Consider the following 21383-nt stretch of genomic DNA (forward strand, 5'->3'; position numbering starts at 1 on the left):
GCTAGAAGTTTCTAATGTCTGAGCTGAAAACCAACTATCTGTTTGCCAAGCCCGGAGCAGGCTTATCACTGGTATGTGACCTGGCTGCCACTAGAGAGGGATGGAGCTCTGCACAGAGCAGGGGTGTGTTACTTATGTAAAGAGTGGTTTTCAAACAAATGAGAGGCTTTTGCCAGTGTTTTTCTTTCAAAGGGTAGAAAAGGGGAGGGTAAATGTTAAATCACACCATTGTTTATGCCCAAGAACACTTCATAAGTGAAGTGCTGTTGCACAGAAACATTCTTAAAAAAAAAAAAAAAGCTTAACCCCATTACTTATATAATGAATTTGCAATTTTGAGATATATATATATTTGTATCTTAAAAACAACAATTAACTGCCAGTTGCATTGTGGAAACTGAAAACAATCTTTGACCATCTGGGTGAGTAGAGAAAGTGGCATATCCTGCATGAGATGGAAGCACAAAGGCTCCCCAAGGAACTCAAGGAGAGCAGTGGAGCTCTTCCACGTTCCTTCATGTGTTGCGAATATTTTACACTGCTTATCTTTATTTAGTTGGGATTCTGAAGCCTTTCTTTTTTGGGGAGCAGGGATAATAAAAAATAAAATAAAAAAACTAGGAAAATACATAATCTATTCTATTACGGTTTCATTTCTGTGTACAACTGCAGCTTCCGATGGCCATGTTAGGGTGGTCAGACTTACGTAGTTGGCTGTGCCTGGTGGCTCTCCTTCTCCACGTTGGCTGTGCTATCAAAGAGTCTCTTTCCTTTTTTGCTTTATATATCCTCAAAGTAGCAGCACGTGCTGCGTGACCTCTTCAGTCACTGCTTCTTAAGCTTCCAGTTCCCTTCTTTCGATTTATTTCACCTAGGATTGATGAAAGCACCACCCACAATTACTGAGTATCTTAAGGGTAAAACACATCCTGTTAACTTCAATTTATTTCTGAGGATTTTTCCATCCCTGCCTCTTCTGTTTATGCAGTAAACTCTTTCTGGGACTGCTACATTTATTTGTGTGTACAATTAGTGCCTCCTTCCTAGCCGAGCTGTGTGCTACAATAGGACAAATGATTCATAAGCTCTGGAAATGTTCTTTTCCACTTTCCTTTCTCTGCTCTAGTCTACAAGAATCTCTTATGCTGAGGCAAAGCAAAACCTAATGCAACTTTCCTTTTTGGTTTCTTGTCATTTTATTTGTAGAGGAGAAAATATCCTAAACGGGAAAAAAAGTTTTTTTTTTTTTTTTTTTTTTTAAATGGGGGTATCATGGAATGCTTAAACAGGAAATTGCTTTCATGTGTGTATTTTTTTTAACTTTGGATTAGAAACCTAAAATGCTTTTAATCTAGATACTTAGCAGTAGAACATGGGCCCGCTAGCCTGGGGTGTATCTGTTTCTTCTGGAAAGAGTGTGCTTTGTCTCACTCTATTAAAAATAGTAATCCCAAGAATATTTTGAAGCCTCTGAACTATTTAGGAGGTGGTTGCTGCTGTAGAGGTCTGCAGTCACGCCCACCAGAGGGCATTTTCTCACCAATTTCCTGGGGAGAAAGTTTTTTCTTAAGTGATGAATAAAGTAGTAAATATTGGATGAAAAAGCAGTGTATAAAACGTTGTACGGATAGCTTTTTTGTTTATATATAAATACATATGCTTATTTCCTGGCTGTGTTTATATGTAAATAAGTAATGATGTCAGCCTGAATGGTTGGGTTTCCCCTCTGCTTCCTAAGTAATCCTTAATTTTGTTTAGGGATAATTTGAAGAAAAAGGACCTCTTTAAAGCTCTCCCACAGCTGGTATAGCCACTGGTTACCAGGAAATTGGCCACCATACCAAGGAAGTGCAATAGGTAATCTGGGTGACCGGGGTGTACCTCCATTTACTTCCTTCCAGGGCTCTCCAAAGCAGAGGCAGCTGTTGAGGAGCCTTGCTCCTTTAGGAGACTGGAATTTGCAAATGCACTTAATAGTAAAGCCCCTGCATCATAAGGAAACGCTTGGCAGCCTGAGAAGTATACATCTGCCAGATGGACCTGACGTCTTGCATTTGGCAGCAGCTAATGCTAAGGCATGACATGCAAAATGCAAGAATGACAGCTAGGAAATTAGGTTTTTATTTTTAAAGCTATATTTTGGTTTTGTTTTATTTTTCTCTTCTACCGTTCATTTTCCATGATGAAGTGAAGCTTATGCAGGGAGCAAAAAAAAAAAAAAAAAAAATCCCCTGCTGAAAACATAGTCTCACCCCTTTTCAGGGTGCTTCCTTCTAAAGTTAACATCTGTGCTGAAGGTTGGACTACCCCAGATCAGATCTATGACCTTTGTCAGCCTGGTACAGTGTGCATAATGTAACTTAATTCCTTTTGTTTCACTGTGGACAAACGTATTCACTTTACCAGAGCCCCTGTGACTTGTTTGTAGCCTCAGCAGAGGCCCCAGGGTCATATGAGCCAGGGAGACTAAACTGCAAACCTGGGCAGGGATCGGAACACCCTCTACTGAAACACATAAGCAGGGCAGCAAGAAAAATCTTCCCCCCCTATGCAAGACCCTCCTGGCATGTGTGTGGGACATGCTGTGAGTGACTTGCGTAGGGATGTGGATACCTATTGTGTATGTAGTTCAGGGACCTGTGACTGCAACTCAATATTATGTTTCTGGCCATCTGGATAAAGATGGGAATAACTCAGAGCATGTATATTGCTGGCCAAAAGTAGCTTATGTAATGAAAATGGATTGCAAATAAATGTAGATCTTTTTTTCTTTTTTTGTCTTCTGTACTGCTTAGATCAAAAGCTTGTACCTCCCTAGAGCAAGGCAAGTACAGGCCTAGACCCACCTACCTACCACCACTCTAAAGAGGCTTTATGATTTCTTTAGGGATCAGACCATAATCCACAGAGGTTAGGGCTATCTTGGCTGGAATGAAGGGAAACAATGCGTGGTTCTCTGGAGTATACTGCCTGGGGAAGATCCATGCAGTGGGGATAGGTGCCCCCTCTTTCCGTGTGATATTGGTTGGAGGCAAAAGGTGCTGTGGCTTTGCTTCTTGATCCCTCCAAAATACAGTTAAGACCCTCTTTGTGTGGGGGGAAAAAAGTGCTCATGCCCTAAAAATAAATTTGTGTGATGAAAATGGGAGGTAGAGAATTAATCAAGACTAGCTCCTGCCTGATCAGCAGCAGGCAGTCTCCAAGTAAAAAGCGGGGATGTTTTTTAGCCTCGTTATTCAGATGATAGATCCTTTAGCCTGGAAATATATACACACATATATATTTCCAGCGTTGTTAGTATCTGTGCAAATAAATGACTTGTAAAATTTTTATTAATCCTCTGGGACTGAAACTTTGAATAACATTTTTTAGTAAGAAAAATTTGCTTTCCAAAACTGTCCTGAAGATTTGATGCCCCATGTCTTTACCACCTTTTCACCCCCTGAAGTTACTAGCTTTATATTTGTAAGTGTTATAAAATGATCTTGTGGTTAATGCTTGTCTTTTTTTTTTTCTTCCCCCATCTTTGAGGGCTCGAGTGTAAATTAGCGTTAAAAGGATTTTGGATTCAATCCTGTATTTAGTTTCCATTGCTTTCAAATTTGTCTATGGTGACAGGCTGGACTAAGTGTATACCTGGGGATCCAACTGCAGACTCAAGAGATGGCGGTGGTGTTGCAGGTGGGTTGGTCTGTTTAGAACTTTGGAAGGATTAAAAAAAAAAAGAAATAAAAACAAAACCGTTAGGATTAAAAAAAAGTAGATGGCAGCACTAAGCTGTTCTGAGAGAGGATTTGAAGGTGAGAAGGATGAAAAAGCCTGTTAAATCTGCAATTATTGCAACAGTGCAAAGCTCCCACAACACTATAGTAACTCATATTAGCAGAAGAACCTTGCAATCTGGTTTCCCTGCTGTTACACTGGGAATAGATACTACTGCTTCCTCTCATTTCATTAGCAAGGACCATATGAGGTCTCAGTGTAATTCTGAGCTAAAACAAGCACATATCTAGGTTTCCTACGGAGTGACTTAAGGATTTGACCTGTCTGCTGTCTGTATCTTGGTGCTAACTTATTAACAGTGCTGCTATTGTATCAGAAATAATTCCTTGGCTTCCAAAGTATATGCAGCAACATATTTAACTTCAATATATTTTCATCTTGGCATATAGGTTTGTGGCAAAGTTCTGGAAGTTATTTGCTCAGTTAGCAGTACCATGTAGCCAACAGCAGTCTTTGACAGAAGTAGCCTAGAGCTGTTCCAGACCAGACTGAAAATCTTATAAACATGCCGTTTATTCAGTGCTTGAGTTTTTTTTTACTTTGTGCTTCAGCAAACACTGTTCTTATCAAAAACAACTACTTGTCACCTTTTGCTAACATGCTGCTTCCCTCAATCTTGTTGAACACCAACAAGGGGGGGGGGGGGGGCAGAGGTTGGAAGCTAGAAGAAGTCCCCCACTGTGGTTGCATTGGAGCCAGGTGACTGCCTTGCTTGTAAAATATTTTTGGGCGGAGGGAGCCTGATTTTCCATTTTGTGAGCTCCAAAATAAAGCTGAAAAATGTTCACAATTTTGTTATTTTCTTGCACTTTAAGGCAGCCTGCCCACCAAAACTCAGAGGAGCTGGCAGTGACCCCAGGGAGGGGAAGAAATTTGGATGCTTTGACATCCAGCTTTGATTGGAACAGAGGAAAATCCATGTGGTTTAATTTTGACATAAGCACAAAACCAGCTGTTTCTAACTCTTGGTCCTACCCATTAGTGAGCAGGAGAGTCCACTTGAAGGTGCAGAAAGGAGCTTCTCAAAGAGTGTTTGGTGTGTAGAAAATGGGGTTTTGTGGATGATGCAAGCCAGCATGAAGCAGAAAGCAGGTAGCAAATGTTAATTGCTGGGGATCAAGGTCAATTTATAGGTCTTAATTGTTTTATGGAAACATAGGCCTACTGAATGAGCTGGGGTTAGAGTTGATCTACACAGCCTGTGGTCTTGGGCCTATGGGGGCTCACAGGCCATCCCAAGGGCCTGTTTTGGTCTATGCCAGCTGGGCTGGGTTTCTTTTAATACAAATGACTAAAAATAACTGGTAGAGTTGGGGGCCATCAGTGTTTGACCCAATTCCTTGTTACTGCCTTGAGGGAGCAGGCTGGGTCACAGGGAAGGGGTCTGAGCTCCAGCATGGTGGTGGCTCCCTAGGCCCATGCACAAGGAGAACCAAGCCCCATCCCTCCCCCATTTCTGAGAACATTCAGCTTTGTACCATGCTTCTCCATGCATCTGCTTCAGGGACCTTCAGGGCCCTCAAACTCTTCGCCCTGGTGGCTTCATCTAGTAGGTCGCTTATGAAAAGACTCTGGAAAAGAGCCATTGAAATTAGTGCAGCAGTGGCTTAAAAAAAAAAAAAAAAAAAAAAAAAAAAAAAAAAAAAAAAAAAAACGTTGCAGGTCAAATGAGGTAATTTTGCAATTTTGCTAAATCATGCCTTTTTGTAGTTTTGAAGGTATGAAAGTTCTAAAGACAAACAGCTACCTGGCTGTCAAAAAAAAAAAATTAGTTAAAAGATTCAAATATCCACTCGATGAACTGCAAATATGAAATAGATTGAATGGTTGGATATTTGATACAGTAAACAAATGAATGAATAAGCACCCAATTTTTTTCCTTTTTATATAGGAATGTTGGTAGCTTCTGCACTGAAACTATGGTGCTGGCTACATCTACTGTTTGTTATTATAAATATTGTAGGAATTTACGGAGGTTCAAACTGCTAAAATGTGATTTTAGGAAACTGATTAAATTGTATTTCTAAAAAACTGGGTGTGTTTTGAAGACATTAATTTTTAATATTCTAAATTTTGTACCCTCTTGAACAGCTAAGGAAGATAATTTGATGAGCATTAGAGAAGGAAGATCTTGCTTATGTGCTTTCAGAAAGAAAACAGGACACATGATAAGGCTTTTTGTCTTCATTTAAATTCAAGTTGGTTGTGAAAGATTTTTTTAATAATGTTTATTTAATTTGGTGAATATTTTATTGAAAAACACAATTTTCATGGTCAAATGAAGATTAAAAACAGTCTGACTACAGAGCTCTCAGACTTTTGGTCCACCTCATCAGATACTGACTTCCAGCAGTTCCTGTGGCCAGCCTGTTCATAAAATAAGGAGCGACCTTTTGATTTGGGCAGATCTAATTATCTCTGCCTCTTACTACCTTTTAGGAATTATTTTTAGAAGTTAAACACCTTGTACCAAAAGTTTTTATCATGGTCTTTTAAATCTTTGGATGTTTTTAACCATATATATGTCCGGTGACTTCTGAGGGAATTCTTGCATTTTTGATCTTGACAGCTTCTGGCTTCAAGCTCTGCAGTCTGGTTAGACATTTTGAGAGTATCTTATTTTTATCTGCTCTATAACTTGTAGCTTTTATTGAATTCCCTGTTGTTATGAGACCAAGAGGAGAGAAACCGAAGTTATGACTTCTGTGCTAGTCACGATTTTACATTTTTATTTTGTCTCTAAAGTCTGCTATTCAGTCTTCAGTCTGCCTTCAAGTAAGAGTCTTCACATCCAAAATATTGTTGTTATGGTCCTTTGAGCCCTCTCTGAGTCTGCAGTATTTCCCTTGGATTTAGGTGTCTAGTACAGAGAGCAAGGAAGCAATACTACTGATTTGATAGTGGCACTTCAAAACTGCTTTATTGCTCAAGCTAAGACAGTGAGGGTTTTTCTGGTATTGTTTTCTCTGTCTCAGTGAACTGTTTCACTTTTTTTCATGACTTTTCCAGAATGGTGCCCATATTAATTTAGCTAAAGTACTTGAAAGAAGTCTACCTTGCTGTACCAGAAATGAAATTAATCAATCTGTTTATTTCAATATGGATGATTATAGGTGTTTTTAAGGATCGGTGTGTCTCTTTTGTTTAGATCAGTGGTTCTTCTAAGTGTTCCTACAGATGAAGTCATTTTTGGGAATCTGAATCAGATTGTATTCTGTCTTTAGAACTGATTCTGTCTTTAGGCTAATGTAAAGAAATTTGTGGAAGGATGATGATTTCTAACTTCAAGGGTTTAAGCCTGCAGTTATGTTTCGTTTCTTTATCAAGTCCTTTGTCAATAGGAGATGGTGACTTGCTAAACTGCAGCTGTTCCCTTACTCCTCTGAGAATCAAAAACTTTTTCCTTAAATTCCAGTTAGCAGAACGTAAAGAGGAAGGGAAGATTGAGCAGTATGATTTAATGCACGTCATGCCCCCTCTGTTCGACAACTCATGCAGTCCCTGAGGTATCTGTCAGATCAAGTTGGAGCAGTGGTGTGTTCAGTGCTGACAGTCTTGTGTTCTGGTCCTCACTGCAGGCTGCAAACAGATCTATACTGCAGCGCACCAGTGTGTATTGGGGTCCTCCAAGCCAGCAAGCCAGAAGAGGAAGCTGGGTGCACTTCTGCTTTTGTCTCTCTTCCCCATCTCACCCATTTTCCCATTTTTTCCATGGGGGGAAAAAAAAATCTCTGTCCCTCTGCCCAGCAAATGTGACTTTGGTGTCTATCTGTCATTTCTCAGGTGTCTGAGGAGTTGCTGTGCCACTTCTTGTTCACCTTCACTTGTGCTGGTTTAAGCTGAACAGCACTGATTTATGAAATATATCCTAAACAAAGTTGGCTGGCTAGCAAGGTTTTTTCTTTTTTTGTGGGAACTTAATTACAGGAGGGTAGGAAGGATTTGGGTGGTTGGTGTTTTTCTGTTTTTATTTAATTTTCATGAAAATTAGATCCAAACATAAGTACCGTGAATTTCCTTCATGCTGCAAATTCTAAGAAAATATCACTTATAAACACTGAAACAAACAAAAATGTATCCCTTATTTGTTTGCTTTGAAGTAATACTTGTATATAATCAAATGATTCCAGAAGCTGGCAGGCTGCTTTAAGAACAATATCAAATGTGATTAAAGAAAAATACTCAGTTGGCAACTGTTGGACCTCTATCACAGTTACGGCTTCTTGGAGCTCCTGAAACAATGTGAGAATGAATAAATAACCATCTCTGGAAAATCTGAGGCAATTGTCTGGTTGGCCCCAGTCTTTCCATTTGTCTCAGTGACTTTTTTGCATTTCTGCAGTGTCTTTCACTTGTGTATGTCAGTTTTATGGATGGGGAAGCTGAGATGTCGAGAGGAGAAGGGATTTGCCCTGAGGCTCTCAGATTAAATGTATTCCTGGTTCTGGTGGCAAGATTTGCATGTAGCAAGCTTTTCTCTAGGCTGAAGTAGCCTGTCCTGTAGGCCAGCACTGCTTCCTTGTGCATGAGCAGTCTCAAAGGTGACCTGCCCTTGGTGGCTTGGCTGCGGTGGGGCCTTGAAGCTTCTCAGGGCTACCTGAGCTGTGGGGAGGCTGTAGCAGTGACAATTACCAGGACTGTTCAACTGTTAAAGGCTCTTTTTGGTTATATAAAGGTAAAATTTACATCTATGACTGGCCCTCCCAGTCAACACAGGATAGATGGGGATGAGATAACTCAGTGATCTTTTTTCCTTCAAAAGGTAAAATGGTCCTTCACCACAAAAAGACAGAATTTTTCTGTCATGCTGCCACAGCAGTGCCTGGGGCTTTTGGCTTTTTTTTTTATTTTCATGAAATAACTGATTTTATGAAGTAATTTTATTTGTTTCAGTCCTACACTGGACAGTAGGACACTTAGCACCTTTGGCAAGACATCAGCCTGTCCTGGTTCATTTCTGTGACGGCTGACAGCCTCAGAGACCTTGGCAGGGAGCTGGGGAACATGGTATGCAGGAGGAAGCAGACCATTGCTGTAGCAGACAGACACAATTCCAAAGCTGTGTCTGGGAGGCTGAGTTGTGGTTTCTTGAGCCTGGAAAAGTGGTGGCTGTGATGGGGACTGCCATGGAGCCACCGGGGAACTGGTACAGAAGAGTTGATGTGACCAAACCTAGGAAGGAAAAATAAACAAAACATGTTGGTTGTGGCTTTCAACAGCCTCCAGAAGTGGTGAGGTAGGAAGAGCCTTTTTGGTATATGTGATGTCCAGACACTGGCAATAGCTGTCAGATATCTTTCTCGTTGGCACAGGGAAGCCAGAGCTGTGGAATAGGACTGAACCTCTTCAGCTGGAGGATATCCTTAGAACATAGAGCTGGTGCTCAGGCCAGGATCAGAGCAGCAGTGGTAACGCTGCTGCAGAGATGAGTGGTGTAAGCAGCAAGGTATCACAGCATGGAGGGTGTTGGAAATCTGAAGCACCCTCCAGAAGGGGAACATCCATGGAAGGAAAGTGGGATGTGCAGGAAGGAGCTTTACTTATTTGAGTTTAGAAGAGAATTAGAAGAAGGATAATCTGCTGTGGCAGCTGCCAGGTAGCTACTGTACTGCTGTGTTAGCAATGCACCAGTCCTTTCTTAGTACCCATGGCTGCCTGCTGCTGATAGAGGGACGCAGCTGTGGATGGATAGAGTGGGAATATTCCCTTCACACAAGAGAAGGAAAAAATGGGCTTACAGGGAAAAGGAAAGCAATCAGAGCAAAACTCTCTACTTGGGATAGGTGGCTTCCACTAAAGATCAGATGCACTGTTTTACAATTCTGAAAACATCTGAGAAAGCTGGAAGTAGTAACTGAAAAGGTTATATGTAGTAACCTCATTGCTGAGAGGTGTTAAGTGTTCAAGCCTTTTATTCAAATTCGTTCTGGTTTTATTTCTTTAGTTGAAAACGATGTGATTAGGAAACTGTCTTCCAGTTGTGCTCTCTGAGGGACTGACTATGCTTCCAGCTTGAGAATGTATTACTAAATAACTATTTTAAAAAGTTATTGGTTTGATTAAATCATCTTATCTCTTAATCTTTGCCTTGATGGGCTTTTTTTCCCTTAGTTGTTAACTGCAGGTGGTACAACAAATCTTTAAGTTCTGAATGGTGGCTGTGGCAGAAAATGGTTAAAAGCATTCAGCCGTTTGGGGGAATGTGTTATTCTCTAGCAAACTGGATGGGCACCTTCTTTTTTTCCTTCTGAAACTGAGCCAACCCTGGGTCCCTCTGACGTTGGGATCAAGAGGCCGTGAGTTCCCATTTTGCTTCTTGGCTCTTTATAGCCTTTGTTTCAGGAACAAAAAGCCTCTGCTGGCCTTGGTATCTGACTGCCACTTCAGAAATGAGCTGAAAGGCCTTAGTGTCTTAGGGCAGCTCTTAAAATGACCTACTTCTTTCACCTGGCACCCGCATCTCTCACACCCAGCAAATCTGTGTGCCAAATCATGTGCCTGTTTGGTAGCTCTGGAGTCCACACCCATCTTTTCTCAGAGTGGGAGTCAAGCCCAGGAATTGGGAGGGTTCCCCTGTTAGTTACCTGCTGTCTGGTGAAACGCACGTAACATTTCTTGCTAGCAATTGGCCTACGGATGCTTTCACCTTCATCTCACCTAAAAGGTGAAGGTTTTTTGCTTTGAGCATCAGAGGAGTCAGAGCTTACTCTTTTTTACAAAAGCCTGTTAAACATAGTCAACTGTTTGCTTGACTAAAAAAAAAAAATAATCTATAGTTCAATACTATAGGAAAACATTCTTTCAACATCTTTGGCAGTCCAAAGAAAGCCTGTTATGCACCTGTAGAAAAGTGGTGGGTGTTTTGAGAAGTGGCTGCATGTGTTAGGCTGGACTTGCTAGAAGTGGCATAAAAAGTTTTTTTTTTTTTTTTTTTTTTTTAAAAAAAAAAAAATCAGGAGCAGTGGTGGAATATGGGGCAAAAATTAGGGAAACTCCCTAAACCAAATCCAGAGTAGGTAGGAAGACTTAAGTGTTTAAGTCAGAATGAAATGTATTAGTTTACAGATACGGTGTCACAAGGGATGTACATTTCAAATCCAGCTGGACATCTTTAGCTTGAAAAGAAAACCAGCAACATGGGTACAAACCAAATGGGTTCTGCCAAAGAGCTGGACCGATCCCTGAAACAAAATCTTCTCTGGCATCAGAAGTAGAAGGTGGATCCTCCCCCACAAGGAGGTTCAAAACAGAAAAAATGGTTCATCTGCCATTCAAGTTTCTTGAGGTCTTTTTATTCCTGTCTCAGCTTTTCTAGTGACAGGGAAGCCAGTGTTTGCAGTTATCAATTGGTGTGTTTTTTTTTTTTTTTTCTTCTCTAGGGGAAAAATAGTAGCATTGGGGAAAAACAGTAGCATGTGAAAGGGTTCAGTACTTCTGCAGAGGAGATGGACAAACTAGGCTGCTAGGAAGTATCATAATTAAAAGCAAACTACGGTTGTCAAAATAAATGAACAAAACACGGTTTATGGTACATTAACTTGTTTGCTTACTTGCACATAACAAAATTTTTTTGGCTTAGCAATTGGACTCCCACTCATTAGTGAAAATTAATTAGATTCTATTGTGATACTTATTGGCAACTCTGCGAATAGAGAAAGAACAGGAAGGATGAATGGTTCAGACCAGGACCAACGTGCTGGTAAGCACTTGTTGACTTGATCTGAATTCAGAGGCATCATTTCAGCTCTTCATGACAGGTAACAGCTGCCTGCAGCCCACCGGGATGGCGGCAAACTTGCTGTTGTCTTCTGTCACAGCACAGTTGCTCTGTGATTCAGGTTTGATTTTTTTTTTTTGGGGGGGGGATACATCAGAGGTATTGCAGACCTTTGTGTGAGGCTGACCCTGGGCTCTTTGCCTCTCTGTGTGCTGCTGGCAGGGAGGAGGTGCAGCTCGGCTGGTTCTGTAGCCAGCCCATTCGGGCTACGGCTGCCTGTGCTGTTGCTCACAGCTTTCCCAGAAGGTACAAAATGAAATCAGAATGAGACCTGCCAGCTCCTCCACTGCGAATAGCATTAGTGAAAACTGACCGGAGGAGAAATTCTTTTGCTGCTGTTGGGAGAGCTAATGGCTGTGTCTGAAGCATTTCCATGCTACCGATGTCAGGAGTGAAGAGCTGGTTTGTGTCACAGTCACAAACCAAATCCCTGCAACAGCACAGCCTCCACGAAGTAGGAAAGGGATGGCTTTAGCAAATGCATGAATTCTTAAGGAATGATTTGAGGGGGGAGTTCTTCCCCCTCCATACCAAAGAAGGCCTGTCCCAAACGATCAAGGGGTAGGGGAAAGAAGTGGTGTAATTCATAGGACTGCATTTTAATCAGATGTTAGCACTTCAGTCCTACGTCTGTGTCTTCCTAGCTATCTCAGCAAGTTCTTTGGATAAGAGTAAAACACGAATCATGTCACTCTTATCTCTTCTTGTTTCACCAAGCAGGACTCAAATGAGGAGTCCTGTGATACAGAGCCAAAAAGCCTCGGGTTTCGTTATGAGCTACATTCAGTGTGAAGGCAGGCAATTTGGATCTTTGTGTTTTAAGGAGACTTGAGCTTAGGTCCTTAAGCTAAATTGGACAGAAGCAGTTAAATGTGAAGTTCTTGTGTTGTGCTGTGAAAACACTGAAGCTATCCTCTTTGGCCCAGTTAATAAGTAAAAGGGCTGTGATAACTCTCCTAGGGCATACAGTGCGTTCTAACATTACCATTTTGGCAACACTTGGACTTGGCTGAGCTTTTATTCTTGTGCCTTTTGTTGAAAACTTAAGCACTAGGGAGGGAAATAATTGCAAGAAAGTTATATTGGGATTTTTATAAATGCCACTGGAGTTCAAATTCCTAAAACCCATTCACTAAGGCATGTCAGTTCCTATCTTGATCTAGCCTCTAGGATCCTTTTATGTTTTGTTCTGTGTAAATTAAAAACAAAAGTGAGACCAGACTGACTTTGTGGAAATGGTTAGAGCCTGTAGAAATGAGCAGAGTGCTGGCCTTCAAAAATTATGCTTTCAACGAATGTCTGTACCAGGAATATCAGGTTGGGAGTTTTCCACAGTGGTTTAAAGCTTGCTGTGTGTTGCGAGTTTATCCACAGGAGTGCATGATATGTGAGAGAGAGTAGAAAGACAAGAACAACTTTTTATTTCTAAGTGATTATGTCCTATTGGCTATAAAACAGACATACTTGTTCCAGAAGACTTTGCAATGCAAAGATGAATAGAGATCTGCCCTCTGCATGGTGACAGGATGCCTAAAACAGTGTGAGCATAGAGGCTGGAGTAATGGTAATTTAACCACTAAAAATATATATTCAAAGGGCTATTGGTATTAGAGGAAAATGGGATAAAAATAGGTCTGTCTCTTAGTAATGTTGCATGATGAGTAGGAGGCAAATATTTATCCCAGAACCACAGAACGGTTGAGATTGGAAGGGACCTCTGGGTGCGTCTGGTTCAGGCCCTGCTCAAGTAAGGACACCCAGAGCAGGGTGCCCAGGCCTGTGTCCAGGTGTCCTGTGAAGATTTCCAAGGAAGAGACTCCAAAATCTCTCAGGGCAGTCTCCAGCACCTGCCCAGCACAGAAGTGCTGCCTGATCTTTAGACAGAAAGTCTAGTTTGTCCACGTTGCCTCTTGTCCTAGCACTGGGCCCCACTGAAGGTGGCCTGGCTCTATCTGCTGTGTACCCTGCCTTCAGGTATTTATAGGCAGTGAGATCCCCCCTGAGCCATTTCTTCTCCAGGCAAAGCAGTCCCAGCCCTCTCTGAGGTGAAGTGCTCCAGTCCCTTAACCATCTTGGTGGCCCTCTGTTCAACTGGACAGCATCTCCAGTATCTTGTACTGGGGAGCCCAGAGCTGTACCCACTCCTCCAGGTGTGGCCTCACCAGTGCTGGGTGGAGGGGAAGGATCACCTCCCTCAGCCTGCTGGTGATACTTCGCCTCATTTGCATTCTTTGCAGCAGGGGAACACTTCTGGCTCATGTCCAGCTTGGTGTCCACCAGGACCCCAAGGTCCTTTCCTGCCAAGCTGCTTTCCAGCTGGGTGCCCCCAGCAAGTCCTGGTGCACTTGCACTTGTTGAACTTCAGGAGACTTTTGTCAGCCCACCTCTCTACCCTGTCCAGGTCCCTCTGGATGGCTGCACAGCCCTCTGGTGCATCAGCTGCTCTCCACAATTTTGTCATATGTGAATGATCCACTTTTTTTCTTGTTCCAGTGTTCCACTATTTTCTCCCCCATTCTTTCAATTTGAAAAATGTATATTGAATGGCGTAAGGGGGCTGTCATCAACCGGGTATGCAGCAAAACTATTTTTTCCACACAGTGAAACCACTTCTGTAACTGGCTGTCCCAGCACTTTCTACTACTGAAAATAGCCTTTTTCCTGCAGAGGGATGGAGAGTGCTGCAATATGAGATCTTACTTGTAGAAAACGTGTGCCTTTGTTTTAAAGACAGCAGTAAAAGGATTTGTTTTGGGTGCTAAATATGTCATCATTGTAAAGAGCCAGCAACCCACTTTGTTTTTAAATGTTTAAATAATTGTTCATATGCTATGCCTGCTTGAATTATGATTAATTATGTAAGTCACAACTTGGTAAGAACCAGCCCGTGAATGAAATACTTTATTCAGGAGTTTGTTTTGCTGTTGTTTTTTTTTAATTTGTGTTTTTTTCTGTTTTTTTTTTTTTTTTTTTTTTTTTTTAAAAAAAAAGGCTGGCTAAGAGAGGCCAGCTGGCATTATTACAGAGTAATACGGGAGAGCTGTGAGCATCGAGGAGGCACAGCATGACGGAAGGCAGCCAGAAGGATTAAGGTATCTTAGAACTTCTTTGCCGCAGGCTTAGACTGGTGGCAGAGGGAAAGCATAATTCCCACTTTATTTTATTTGCTGCGAGACCAAGGGAAGCAGCCAGCTTTGTTGCCTCTGTTTGTGGGATGGGGGAAGCTGAGCTGGCACTGGGTTGTTGCAGAAATGTGGACAGAAGGAATTTGAGGGATGTTTTAGGTCACCTTTTTCCTGAAGCTGCTCTCCTATGGGTCTGCCAGAATTAAAGGATAGTGAACGGGGCCATATGAGTGGTAAAGGTCTCAAGGGAAGATTTGAAGCAATAAAAGCACGCGCTGGTTGCACAGCATGGGGTGGTGGATTGGCAAGACTCTGCAAGACTTTGAAAATATTTTCGCTGGACACAGCTACTATTGTTGCATGTTGTCTTAAACAAATGTCTCATTTAACCTGTAATAGGATAGACTGCGTTGTCTTAATGCCCAGTTTTTTTTTTTATAAGCAACAACAACAAAAAAGCAATAGCTACTGATATTTTTTGAGATGGACTTGTTTGACATTACTGGTATTTGATTCTCAGTCTTAGTTTCATGTTGCAGACATCAGTGATACCAACTTCTGCGTGTATGTGCACATTCATATGTTTACATGCATGGATATACATGCATGTATTTATGCATTTATTAGTGTATAAATATTTACTTATGGGCCACGGAGTTAATGACAAAACAAAGCCAAACTCTTTATTTCAAACTTTTTCAGACTTATTCTAAAAATCTTGTTGTGAAGTTGACAGTACTCCTTTAATATTTGTATTGACAGTATTTCTTCAAATGCTTCCCTTATTCGGTTTTAAAACATAAGTACTTGTGCCTCTTATCTTCTGGGGCCACTGTTCTAAGGAAGAAAATCAACGTTCTTTGTAGCTGTTTTACTTTCAAGGTATTGAGTCCTTGTCCCCTAATCTCTCTTGGAAGGGATTGTAGGAAGTGAAGTGCTGATTTGCTGCCTGTATTTAAATCCTCTTTGAGAACTTTTAATCTCTTTTATTTAATATTTTTAAGTCAGTTTGCAGCACAATGCTATTCACATCTGCCGAAACACTTGTGTTTTAGGAAGGCAAGGGCAACCTGTTTCATGATAGAGGTCTGGGTGCTGGTGTATTTAGTGTGCCCTCAGGGCAGAGTCTGGCTGGACCTTGGGGGCAGACCTTAAATACACACCTGTTCACCTTGCATAAAGCTGCTCCTACTTCTGGAAATACCTCGTTCGCAGCGGATATGCCAAAAGGCTTAACACTGGCATTACATAGTATTGGCTTGACTAACATCATTGCCTTAGCTGGTCTGGAGTGGACTAAGCTAAATGCCACCCAACCCTTCCAGCACTATTTACAAAAGTAATTTGAGAAAACTCACAGAGCTAACAGGCAGTGGGCACATCTCAAAATAGTGGCAGATGGATGCAGTTGCAGAGAGTGCCTGTAATCCTTTTTTCTTTCTTTTTTTTTTTTTTTTTTAAGAAAAATAAACCTTAATTTTTGCCTTACTACAGTCAAACTTTATTTGAAGAAAACCTTTCACTTGTCATGTTTCTGTGGGATTCCTGACTCAGTCCTGAGATTTTCTTAAAACATTGACTTAATTTCTAGGTCTGAGGCATTTGAATTGTGGTTTTTATTTTTCTAATTCATCCCTGTTATATGTCAAAAAAAAAAATTCTTCTTAGCATATATGTATATTTTATAGCTTTATAATACTGCGTAAACATCCTTTAGTGCAACTTGACTTGCCAAAAACATAACAAACAGCATAGGCTTTTATTAATCATCCTTGTTTCTTCCCTTCATTAAGTTGCCATAATTAGTGCAAGATGAGCCTCCACCTTAGTGAGAGGGGGGGAAATTGCAGCTAGCAAGATTAAAGCCTATTCTGAACCAAGTGTTGATAAAATAGATTTTAAGAGGGAGGCCATGTTGTCAGTGTGGCAGTGTTAAATCTCTCTCCCAAAACAATCGTGTGTAAAGCTCCACCTATGTGGCTAATCATGCTTGCATTGTTAAACATTTCCATAGCACAGCAGTGCTTGAAGTGCTGTTTTAGATTAGATTAGCTGCACACTGTGTTGAATAGATAGCATTTTGAGTACCAGGGTGTCAAATGATACAGCCAGTAAAAAGTTCCTGAAGAAGAAGTGTCTTCCCCTCGCTCCCCTCTGCCTTACCCAAACCTTCAGGCCCATCTCCAGGAGGGTATTTAAACTGATCAGAGTCACCAGCTTAGTAAAGCTGACCTGAAAAGGTTTTAAAATATATATATATATATATATATATATATATATATATATATATATAAAATATACAGATATTTTCTTGGAGGAAGTTTCACTTCCAAAATATGATTTCACTTGCAAAATATTAATTTTAAAAACAGCTGTACCCAAAATTAATTTTGTCCTTTACGAAAGGAACCTGTCACTGTTCTGCAGCACAGCAATTTTGTGATTGAGGCCTGGATGTGCAGTCCTGCACAGGCGAAAATCTGGAAGTAGGTTATTAATAAAAAATGTTTTTCTTGCGTCCATGCTGAAGTCCTAATTAGAATATTTTTGGGAGGATCTAAAACCAGCAGGCAAGGTACTGCAGAACGAGAGGTTCTTGTGTTCACACAGCAGTAACATGTGCTTCAGAGGGTATGTGTTTTAGATGGCTGGTGTGGGGATGTCAATTTTTTTTTTGCACACCCAGCTTCGCAGCATGTCCCTCTCTGCAGAGTGTGGGTGGCTGTTGTTGAATAGAGGTGGAAACAAATGCACAGCCGGGGCAGCGTACACTGCTGGACAAGGTAAGCTTGTTCTCAAAGTGCTGCTTCTCTGTGTGCTGCTTAGCTTTTTCCCCACCCCCCCAATTATTAAAACTAGAGTTTGGAGGAACAAATGCCTTCCAGGCTGCTGTAGAAGCTCTGCTGGTGTTCGGATGGACAACTGCCACAGGTTTTCACACAGCCGTTCTTAGTACATTTAGTGTCATGACTCAGGCAAGCACATACTCAATTATTAATGACTTATCTACAAAGAAAAATAATTAAAAACAAACCCAAAGCAATAGAGCACTTAATTAAGAGTTAGTGGCAGAGTTTCTGCTGTCTCTTAATGGAAAGCTTCCAAGAACAATTTTACCTTTCAGAAAGAGTACCTGCTTCAGCCTGCCAGATTAAAAGTGCTTCCCACATAAAATAGTAGTTGGATCATGCGTTTTGGCAGGCAAATATACTTATTGATTAGACACTAATTGGAGCTATGCAAAGTGGGAAGGAGACTGTATGTATTTCAGAAGCTTCAGGTAGAAACCTGCATTAGCATTATGTTGTAGGTGATCCTAACGGCAGCTTCCAGGGGGCCTGAAGGAGCTTTGCTCCAAAGACAAGCTGCAACGTCTTGGTCCTCGGTCTGTTACGGCAGCTCTTGGTATCCTGCTGATTTATGAGCTTCCACAGCCGTTTTAGCAATATTGGTGATGCTGTCCTTGCTGTAACACCCTGGACTTTTGTTGCTGTCCAGAGTCCGCTTTTGATGTCTCTTGCATTGATCTGTAGCAAATTTTGTCAGAAATGGAAAGCAAAAACAAGCATTGTAAGTAGAGTTGAGGTTTTTCTCAAGCCATAAGTTAACAGCGATGTGCTGCTGGATTTCCCAGGTCTAATCATCTTCCTGAAGGCTGCATCCAGGCAGACTCCTGCCTCCCCTCCCCCCTGCTTCAGAGCCCATGGTTAGCTGCTTTCTTAATAAATAAATAAATTAAAAAATTGACTCATCAGCTAAATTGAATTTCTGAAGCTATTTATTTCCTTGCTTGCATTTCTCTTGCTGATTTTTGTGTTGCTATATGCTTGCTTCTTCCCTGCTCCCTTACCCTTTGTTTCTATAATTCTTTTTTTTTCCAAATCGTAGATTGGCCTCACTTCCATTCATTCTGCTGTCCTTTTATCGTGTTCACCTTTCATCAGTGAATGTGTCTGGCATTGCTGGGGGTGTGTAAACAGAAAGCACAGTCAGGTTGATGGTTGGACTTGGTGATGCTGAAGGTCTTTCCATCCCAGATGATTCCAATTGTCTAAATGTAACTTGGTAGCTTGAAATAAGGAGCGAAATCAGCAGGATGTGACCAAGAAGTGCTTTGAAAACCAAATGGGTGGTGGTTGTGTTAAGAAAAGTCATGCTTTTCTATTTTCTTTGCCTTTAATGTGCTGACAGTTTCAATACTGGAGGCTTTTTCCCTGTAGTCCTCTGTGTGCTGCGTTAGCTGCCAGTAAGTGGCTGATCAGATAAATGATCCCAAGTCCTGTCCTTGTGCTGTTACCGCGTGGGTTATTCTAATTTCATTCCCCCCCCACCCCCCCAAGAAGTAATATGCGGGAGGAGGACTTTAATTGAATTACTCGCAAAGAAGAGTTGGTGAGTGGTCACTCAAGACCTCGCGGAGGGTTTTACCCTACAAGTTGTTAGCGTGGCTCGAGCCTGTGATCAGCGAAAAGCAAGCAGGCAGCCTTCTCCAATCAGTGCAATCATCTGCTTTAATTATGTTACTTTATGTTCCCTATACAGAAGTAAGTAGCCAAAATTAAATTTTATAAGGAAGCTGTTAATGAATCTTAAGTCACTCAATTTCTGTCTTTTCAGTTAAATTAGTGATAATAAATAGCCCAAACCTTGGCAGTGTCTGTTCTCAAACTTCTGTGGCTGAACTGTGCTTTCTTTGAGGAATTAATCAGTAGAAAAGTTACTTCGGCTGCTAATTTTCCGTCCTCCTGGTTTGAGCTGCGTGGGTGTCAGAGGCTGAGCAGTGACACGAGTGTCCTTTAGACATGTGTGTAGAGAGAACAGCATTTCCTAGATGTCAGGCTCCTTCTGGCTTGCATCAGTGGTGGAGCCAAAATCAGTAAAAGAAAGGAGGAAAAACTGGGAAGGAGTATTTCAGGAGTTATGCCTTGATGAATGTCCTTACCTGCAAGGTAAGGTTTTGGCAGCAGTGGTGCTGTGGTATTTGTCCATGCTGCCTTCCCAGTTCCTTGTTCCTTTTGCTTCATTAACGAAGCCGTACTTTCTCTGAAAGCCCAGCTTCTGCCCAGCTTTCTGGCACATGCTGGCAATCCCCGTGTAAGCAATCGATTGCCACACACAGAACATCCTCAGTGACTTTGGCAGAGGACACATTGCATTGGCTTTCCCAAAGCAAAGAAACCTTGGCTTTTATTAAATTTTATTTTTTTCCTTTTCTACTCTAGCTGTTTTTTTTTTTTTTGAAACTTGGATATTGATCTATCAAAACCTGTATGCCCTGGATTTCTGTAAACCACCTTTGATAGGAAAGCTGAACAGGGCTGCTCTTGCCAGTATATGGATCTTGCTGGCTAAAATGTGGCCCTCTGAGAACGGCAAACACCAGCCTGCTCCTTCCCCAGAGGCATTGCACACCCTTTGACAGTTAACTTGCTCACTGTGTTGAGCGTGATTCCTGATGTACCTAATTACCTCGAAATAGCAGTTAAACATCTCTGTATATTCACCCGACCTAAAAAAGATTTTGTTGTTACTTTCTCATATAAGAACGTGGCATATTTTGAGGTGTTTTTAAGCAAAGGCAGCTGTATTGTTTGTAATCAACAATCCCCTTTCAAGGCTGTATTATATATCATTAGAGCTACAAGATGCTTTTTGCTCTAAGGACATCATGTGTATATGATAGGTACAGAAAGCACTCCTGCTAAAACCATGCAGCATTTCCTTCTCACGTGTATTGTATTTATCGGGGTGGCGGTGGGGATGTTGTCTGGGCATTTTTTTTGTCTTGTTTGTTACTACTAAATGTTACAAAGCTTAAGGAAAATATCATCTGCATTTTTAACCTTGCTGAACAGTCAGCGTGCTTTCGAGCTCCTGATTAATGCAGAATTTGATCAGGAAGTGTGATTGAGAGTAGCAGCTTGTCAGGGTGTGTGATTAATGACAGCTCCACCTGCCATGGGGCTTCCGAAGTGGTAACAGCAATCCAGACTGGAGTGTCCTCTTCACTGAGCTGCAATTTAGGTTGCAGATTTATTCCCTCATCTCTCTCCCTGCCAAGAGTGTGAAGCCAAAAAAAAAAAATAAATACCTGTAAAGATTCAGGATTGCAACAACTGGCTGGTGTGGTGAAGTAGAGTGGGGCAAAGAGAAGGGCAGACTTGGTGGTGGTTTGGGTTGTGGGTAAATAGAATATATAAATGGGGTGTGCCACGTTGCTCCCCAAATGGGTACTTCTTAGTCCCAGATATGGTGCAGGGTTAGGTGGGGTGCACTCACTGTGCCTAGGCAGTCAGGCATGCGGGCTTTGCAGCCTGCTCTGACTAGATGATACCTTTCAGCTGTTTTTCAGGCTAGTCCTGCTCTAATTCTCAGTAAGAAGTCTTACTAATTTCTATTTTTACATTTTTTTCTCAGTTCTAAGGTTGAAATTCAATACCTGCTTCCCAGCAGCTCTCACTGCCAAGCTCCTGCTTGGCTCACGCTCCAACCAAAACCTGCGAAGAGCTGCAAGCCTGTGTGTCATACTTGGGTTTGTAAAGCAAAGCAATTTGGTACTATACCTGGAGAAATAAAGGTACATGGAATATATTCCACAGTAGCAGGTGATTTCTGCGTGAATGAGGTCTTGCAGATATACTTAGTCATCCTGATTGGTCTCACTAATATTATTCTGGAACTGAGTCTTTTTTTCTACT

At 41.5% G+C, this 21383-nt stretch overlaps 1 protein-coding gene across 7 annotated transcripts in view; it reads left to right on the forward strand.

The window, feature by feature from the left end:
* KLHL29 (kelch like family member 29) overlaps positions 1-21383 on the forward strand; it is a 390896-nt gene that overhangs the window by 11541 nt on the left and 357972 nt on the right. The window contains exon 1 of one of the 7 annotated variants that reach the window (XM_035321014.1): positions 19466-19489. The exons of the other annotated variants lie outside the window; for them this stretch is intronic. The gene's annotated coding sequence lies outside the window, so the exon portion shown is untranslated. Of the gene's footprint in view, positions 1-19465; positions 19490-21383 lie in introns of those variants that run through there. 7 annotated transcript variants of the gene reach the window in all.

Source organism: Oxyura jamaicensis, chromosome 3 (genome assembly GCF_011077185.1).
Source record: "Oxyura jamaicensis isolate SHBP4307 breed ruddy duck chromosome 3, BPBGC_Ojam_1.0, whole genome shotgun sequence".
Taxonomy (NCBI): Eukaryota; Metazoa; Chordata; class Aves; order Anseriformes; family Anatidae; genus Oxyura; species Oxyura jamaicensis.